We start from the raw sequence: 8,307 nt of genomic DNA, 5'->3' as shown, positions 1-8,307 counted from the left end.
CCTAACTTTCTACTCGGAAGAGAATGAATATCCATAATTAAAGTCTGAAGAACCAGCAGGAGGACACATAGTTCACAGTGATTCCTGTACTGTTGACTAGCTAATGCCCCGGGGCCAATGATACCATTGAGCAATGCAAGAACACTCACAATGCTAGTCGAGTGCTGTGTCCACTGTAGGCATCTCAAAACTAACCCAGAGTGGGCAACTCAGTTTCTACAGCAACCTGGACACCATCCTGCTCTGGTTAACCAAAGATGAGGTGCTCCTCACTGTTTGTACAGCCAACCTGTGAATTACTTTCCTGTAGAGAAGATGGTGTTGTACACTCTTTGGCACAGAATTCACACATTTTTTTAGGAAGCCAGCAGAGTTAAATTTGTTTCTGTGGCTTTGAAACAGAATGAAACTAGGGCTATTAAACCTTGACCTTGATCTTAACCTTCATGGTGACAGAATCAGCTAGTCTACTAAATTGAAAGGTCTCCTCGTGCTGAAGGCAAACATGAAATGGTAATTTGGACTATTACATGAAGAGAAATTTTCTCATAAAAAGAACTAAATTTTAATGCTGAAAGCTAAATGGTTATAATTCTTAACTGATAACAAAAGTATTAACTGCTGGTCACATTTATGGCTGTCCTTTTATGTTGCTAATCAAAAAGTGAAAATTATACTTCTAGCCTTAAAATATCTCTTCTTGGCTTTGAAAACTCAAGTTGTTTTGACAATCTATAATATATACCCCAAACTCCAGTTTTTATTTTATCCCTACAGATATGGGACCGGGGGTGAGGGAGTTAAATGACTAATATCTTCCAGATTCTTGGGAAACCATAAAAAGTAATCCCTTCAAATCCCTTTATATGGTCTATTGTCAAAGCTTCTTCCATGGAAATGAGCAGAATATGCTTGGAGTATTAAAGAATCACACGACAGTGGCATTGCAAGGACCATTACAAAGTATGCATTTTCTTCTCCCCTTAAAGAGACTTGAAAGAGCAAATGGGGCTGTTCCCTTTGAGGCTGGCACTGTGGCATAATGGGTAAAGCTGGCGCCTACAGTGCCGTCATCCCATATGGGTGCTGGTTTGAGTCCTGGCTGCTCCACTTTTGATTCAGCTCTCTGCTGTGGCCTGGGAAGGCAGCAGAGGATGGTCCAAGTCTTTGGGCCCCTGAACCCACATGGGAGACACAGAAGAAGCTCCTGGCTCCTGGCTTCAAATAGGCCCAGCTCTGGCCATTGCAACCATTTGGGGAGTAAACCAGCAGATGGAAGACCTCTCTCTCTCTCTGTGTAACTCTGACTTTCAAGTAAATAAATAAATCTTTTAAAAAATAAAAGAGCAAACAGAAACCTATAGAAATCCAACAACTTGCTCAAAGTCACACCTTTAGTTTTGGATTTGGAACTACAATCCAGGTTTCCTGCTCTCCATAGTCCTGGGTGCTTCTTTGCCCTTCCCATTACCAACAAAAAGATCCTTACCCCTTTAGGATCTTCTATGCTGAATAGGGTGAGTGGGCTGGAAGAGAGTGTGGCAAGACAGGGTGAAGTTTAGCAGTAGCATCCCAAGGCTGAGAAAGGGAACACGAGTTACAGTCTCCCCAAAGACCTCAAAACAGCCCTGAGAACAGAGGGAATTCAAACATTATCAAATATTCCATTACAATGGAATTTGTATTATATCTTTTTTTTTTTTTTTTTTGACAGGCAGAGTGGATAGTGAGAGAGAGAGACAGAGAGAAAGGTCTTCCTTTGCCGTTGGTTCACCCTCCAATGGCCGCCACAGCTGGCGCGCTGCGGCCGGCGCACCTCGCTGATCCGAAGGCAGGAGCCAGGAGCCAGGTGCTTTTCCTGGTGTCCCATGGGGTGCAGGGCCCAAGCACCTGGGCCATCCTCCACTGCACTCCCTGGCCACAGCAGAGAGCTGGCCTGGAAGAGGGGCAACCGGGACAGAATCCGGCGCCCCAACCGGGACTAGAACCCGGTGTGCCGGTGCCGCAAGGTGGAGGATTAGCCTATTGAGCCGCGGCGCCGGCCTTGTATTATATCTTTTAAAATTAAATACATTTGGATTTATTTTAGTGTTTACCACTAAGGATTGAGACCAAATGAAAACAACGATCAGTTAGAAGCATTATTCCTGGAATACCTAAGGAATGTTCACTTGTCTTCTCTGTTTACAATGCATGAAAAAAAGGAAACTAAAATATATTTTTAAAAGATTTATTTATTTATTTATTTATTTGAAAGGCAGATTTGCAGAGAGGCAAAGGCAAAGAGAAAAAGAAAGGTCTTCCATCCACTGGTTCACTCTCCAAATGGCTACAATGTCCAGAGCTGCTCCTATCTAAAGCCAGGAGGCAGGAGCTTCTTCCAGGTCTTCCATGTGGGTGCAGGGGCCCAAGGACTTGGGCCATCTTCTACTGCTTTCCCAGGCCACAGCAGAGAGCTGAATCAAAAGTGGAGCAGCCAGGACTCGAACCAGCACCCATATGGGATGCCGGCACTGCAGGCAGCGGCTTTACCTGCTAAGCCACAGCACGAGTCCCACTAAATATATTATAATCTTAGTAGTACATTTTATAAATCTGTATGATAATCCATAATGGTGAAAGTTAAGCCTCTTGTAAACTGATCTTACTCTCATCTTTTTTTTTTTTTTTTTTTTTGACAGGCAGAGTGGAAAGTGAGAGAGAGAGACAGAGAGAAAGGTCTTCCTTTGCCATTGGTTCACCCTCCAATGGCCGCTGCGGCTGGTGCACCGCACTGATCTGATGGCAGGAGCCAGGTGCTTCTCCTGGTCTCCCATGGGGTGCAGGGCCCAAGCACTTGGGCCATCCTCCACTTCACTCCCTGGCCACAGCAGAGAGCTGGCCTGGAAGAGGGGCAACCGGGACAGAATCCGGCGCCCCGACCGGGACTAGAACCCGGTGTGCTGGTGCCGCAAGGCGGAGGATTAGCCTAGTGAGCCACGGCGCTGGCCACTCTCATCTTTTTTAAAGATTTATTTTGTTCATTTGAAAGACAGAGTGACAGACAGAGATAGAGAGACAGAAAGAGAGGTCTTCCATCTGCTGGTTCACTCCCCAGATGGCTGTAACGACTGGGACTTGACCAGATCGAATCCGGAAGCCTGGAACTCCATCTTGGTCTTGCACATGAGTGGCACTTGACCTATTTTCTGCTGTCATCCCAGGGGCATCAGCAGGAAGCTGGATTTGAAGCTGAGCAGCTGGGATTTGAACCGGCACTAGGATATAGGATGTTGCCGATGCAGGTAGCAGCTTAACCTGCTGTGCCATAATGCCGGCCCCTTACCTGCATCTTTTATAAATGTTTAATAATAATGAGTTCAGACTGCTGTGGAAGGTAGACAGGTTTATGAACTTAATTGATTTTCTTGAGATTACAGCTTCTCAGACCAATCCCTTCTCTTATACATGTTGTAAAGTTCCTGAACTTTCCCCAGAAGCTTAGAATGAAAGATCAATTAACCCTTCTTAGTTCTGAAGAGATAGTGGCTGACCTTCTTATAAACTCAAGTATTTGCTGATTTACCCAATACACTATTTTGTATTAGGTAGAGTGGGCTGTATATACATTCTGGCTGCAGGACAGAGTAAACTGACTTTTTAATGAGACTTTGGAGGAATGAAGGTATGGATTTGCTTTCAGTCACTTCTTCCAGCCTCACTGAAACACATGACGGGACTTCAAAAAGTTCATGGAAAAATGAAACTAAAAGATAAATTTGCTTTGGTGCAAAACATTTTTGAAATCCATGTGTTATTTCACAATATGCATTCCCATGAACTTTTCAAAAAAAGTTCTTGTATGTACGTGAGCAAGAGAGCTGCCCAAGATGGAACACCAAAGTTGTAGGGGCCAGAGAAGGTGGGAGCAGTGGGGAGGCATGGATCAGAAAAGGAAGCTATGTCCTGCTGATGGTGCCTTCTTGATGAGGTATCCTGGTGGACAAATACGCCTGTTCCCTTCAAAGACTGGTACAGTGGAGAGGCTTAGATCTGGGTCGAGTTTGGCCATAGGTGTACTGTGGGAGGAGCTCTTTACTTAGTGATGCTGGTTTCCATGCACAAATAGATACCCAGCAACATGCTGAAGGACAGCATCTCATGAGAAAAATGACATGACCTGGGGCTGGCGCTGTGGCCTAGCGGGTAAAGCCGCCGTCTGCAGTGCCGGCATCCCATATGGGTGCCGGTTCTGGAACCAGCTGCTCCACTTCTGATCCAGCTCTCTGCTATGGCCTGGGAAAACAGTGGAAGATGGCCCAAGTGCTTGGGCCCCTGTACCCGCGTGGGAGACCTGGAGGAGGCTCCTGGCTCCTGGCTTCGGATCAGTGCAGCTCCTGCCGTTGTGGCCATTTGAGGAGTGAACCAGTGGATGGAAGACTCTCTCTCTCTCTCTCTCTCTCTCTCTCTCTCTCTGCCTCTCCTTCTCTTTGTATGTAACTCTTTCAAACAAATAAATAAATCTTTTAAAAAATGACATGATCTGCCAATAAATGTCAGAGCCCTTTGTTTTCCTGTAACTCTTCACTATAGTATAGTAATTTAGTATTTACCTTGGTGTATTCTACCATAAATCTGTGGAAGCACAGGGCTTTTCTTTTATTGGATGGCAAGTGTAATTTGAAATGTGTTACTGACTGAAGTCATTCTGTGCCCTCAAATATCAATGCCATCTTCTCATGTGGTAGAACATTTAAAATTGGATGGCCATGACAAACATGGAGATGCACCAACCAGGTCATCCTTCAAGAAAGGATTTATTGCCTCAGCTGTCAACCTCTCCAGGGACTGGCTCAGCTGCAGAGAGTCCTCCTGTGGAGGATCATATCCCATGCCTGATGGAGGCCAGGTTATAAAGGCCTGGCTATCTTGGTCCAGTGGAGAATAACTTTAATGAGCATTCCTTGTTCCACAGCTTTCTACCAGGCTGGCTGTGTCCCAGCTCTGTTTTTCTGCCTACCTAAGTTTGCCTCCCCCTCACACTTCCATGGGTAATGATCCCTAGTCAATAGCCTGCACCACAAACTCCATTTCAGCATCTGACTCTTGAGAATTGAGTCTGCAATAGTAACTTTTTACATATTTACGGGCCTCTAAAAGGAAAGGAGTGCATTTTTTTTTTTAATCTAAGCCATCTAGTTTCATTGTATGGCCCATAACATTTAAGGGTTTAAATCAATGTCTCAGCTTCCTTTAAATGCATAGTTTAAAAATATGTAGCAGCGCCAAGGCTATTGAATGCTGCAGATACTGAGATGAAAAAGTGATAGCCTTGCTTTTAATGTGTACACAGGCTAGAGAGGGTGAGAGGTGACTCTAATAAGTACACGGATGACTTACAGAGATTATCCTCAAACAGATAATCTGGTGTGCTTGGTTTTAAGGCAGCCATTTTAGCATAAAGAGATATGATTTTTAATAATCATATTAGCATTTCTACAGCACTTGCACAGATAGTATTTCATTGGCTCTCAAAATATTCTTTATAGGGTAAGTTAATTATCACCAAAACTTATATGCTTTCTTTACTATTGCAGAAAACTTTCTTTTTTTCTTTTATTCCTCATCCTTACAGGACTTTATTTTAATTTTATATTTAAATTGACGCTTTATAATTGTACTCATTGATGTTTCAATAAATATATACATTGTAAAATAAATCAAGGGAGTTAGCATACCCATCACCTCATGCATCTATCGTTTCTTTGTGCTGAGGATATTCCCAAACCTTTCTTCTAGCTATTTTGAAATATACATTATTGTTAACTACAATCACTCTATTGCAATAGAACACTAGAAGCTTTTCCTCCTGTCTGACTCTAACTCTGTACCCATTGACAAATCTCTCCCCTTCTCCCCATCCCTAACCTGTAGTAATCACTGTTACACTCTCTACTTCAGTGAGATGCACTCTGAAAGGATTCCATATATGATTCTTTTTCTCTATCCTAAAGCATGTGGGCAGAAGGAATAGATCCCCAAACCATCTTGTGTTAGTGTCTGTCAGTTCTCACTAGCAAACCATGATCTCACAATGGGAGGAGCTTGTTAACTCAAAGCATACAAGGCCTTGACCCAATAGAATTTTATAAAATATACTATTGTAATATGGATTTCTGGAGAAAGTAAAAACATTCCAAATTATATTTGAAACCAGTGCCATGCTTGAGAGCTTAAAACTATGTCATATCAGGCTATAATCTTTTGAATACAATGTGGATATTTTAGGTATCAATTTGAACTATAAATTCTTTTTGAGATTTCATGGATAAATTGAATTCACCAGGACAAAAGGGCAAGTCCAAGTATAAGAGCCAAAGAAATGGACCTGGAAATTATGGATGAAGCAGTTTAGTATGTGGCAAGCAATAGTTATGTAGATATTTCAAAGACTTTATTGCCCATGTGGCTCTGCCAAGCAATCCCCTTGGAGTCAGAAAACCTGAAGGCCCCTCCTGCTCTGCCACTAATCAACTATGCAATCCTGCACAAATCGCTTAGGCTTTCATTTCTCAGTTTCCTAGATCATATTATGAAGATCTCTTCCTGAATCATGGATATTCTAATACACACACATACACACACACACACAACCTCTAACACCTCTTCTCAAGGCAGAGGGGATTTAAAACAAATCTGTTCTTGATTTATTTTCTCCACTAGGAAATCCTGCATTTTTACTTATTAGGCTTCTCCATTTTTCCTTTTCTTCTTTTCAAAGGATTGTGCATGAGTGATGTTTTCTATATGTGATAAAAATGGGACTAATCTAGAACCTCCTTAAAATATTGCTTTGACCAAGCTGAGAACATAGTTAACTTTATTATATGACATAGGGTGGAACTGATGATAATGCATCATTCATTTTGAGAATTTACAACGATTAAATGTAGTATACTTTATGAAAACTGTGTTACATTTCTCCTGTTCTTCTCTTTACTCCCTCTTCTTCTCTAACCAAGGCTCCAAGCAGCAGACGGATGGGAAGAGGTTCAGGTTGGCTCTGCAGTGGGTGGGTCACTTACCCTCTACATTTGTGTATAGAGACCCTGGATATCTGCCAGGGGTATTTGAGGACTAAAGAAAGTGAGTGGCAAGCTTTTCAGCAGAGTGTGCACCTGTAATTAAGTTGCTTAGTTACAGGGCCATCAAAGGAAAGTTTCAAATACCCTGATAGCAAGAGCCACCTGTGATGAAAGTGGAACCAGGATCCTGCAGGGTGAAGGCAAGGCCCGTGGTAGACACTTAGAAAGCAGTGGGCAAATAAACATTTCGGAAGACAAAAGCAAGACCTTAGTCTATGTGTCTGAGGAACCTGGCAAGTGGCTTGAAATGTATCATGGAACCTGTGCTCATGAGCCAGAGCCTTTAACTTGGCTTTGTGCAATGGTGTGCTCAAACAGGAGAGTCTGAATTTAGGACAAGAAAACAGTGACATCACACACAGCATCGTTACTTTGCATCCAGTATGGTTCTAGACACAATGAATGCACTATCTAACTTAATTCTCAGGACAACTTTGCTGTTAGTTGTATTTAAAAAGAATTGTTTTCATTTTACAAATATTCATTATTTGTTTTCATCTACTGGAAAGACAGAGAGAGAGAGAGAGAGAGAGAGAGAGAGAGAGAAATCTTCCATCCACTAGATCACTTCCTAAATGCCCACCATAGTCAGGGTTAGGCCGGGTCTAATCCAGGGTCCTGGAACTCCATATGAGTCTCTCTCATGGGAGACAGGGAATAAATCACTTGGGCCATCTTCTGCTGCCTCCCAGGCTGTGTTAGCAGGAAGCTGGTTTGGAAGGGGAGTATAGCCATGGATCGAATTTGGCACTCTAATGTGGGATGCAGGCACCCTAAGTTGTAGCTTAATCTGCTGAATCAAGTGCCTGCCCCATTAGACACATTTTCTAGACATGGAAACTGAAGCTTAAGAGAGGTGTCATGATTTGCCCCCAGTTAGAAAGGGGCAGGGCAAACTTTGACCAAAGATCTATCTACTAAGCTTGAGAATTTTCTTCTTTGTGTTCAGTTCTATCTCTGTTTCTGTGACTACCTAAGTTTGACCCTCAAACAAGGCACTTTCCTACTGGAGGACTACAGCAGTGGACCTCGGTAAGGACCAAAGGTCAGTTTGTTCTAAAAACCACCTACCATCCAAATCTTTTGTATGACCAGCCCCTATTGTAAAAGGTCTTTGAGAGCCCTCCAGATTCTAAGGAATCAGGGGGCTCCAGCTAGACACCAAGGCTCCTGCAAACATCCT

The sequence above is a fragment of the Oryctolagus cuniculus genome, chromosome X (assembly GCF_964237555.1).
Source record: "Oryctolagus cuniculus chromosome X, mOryCun1.1, whole genome shotgun sequence".
Taxonomy (NCBI): domain Eukaryota; kingdom Metazoa; phylum Chordata; class Mammalia; order Lagomorpha; family Leporidae; genus Oryctolagus; species Oryctolagus cuniculus.
This window is presented reverse-complemented; position numbering follows the sequence as displayed.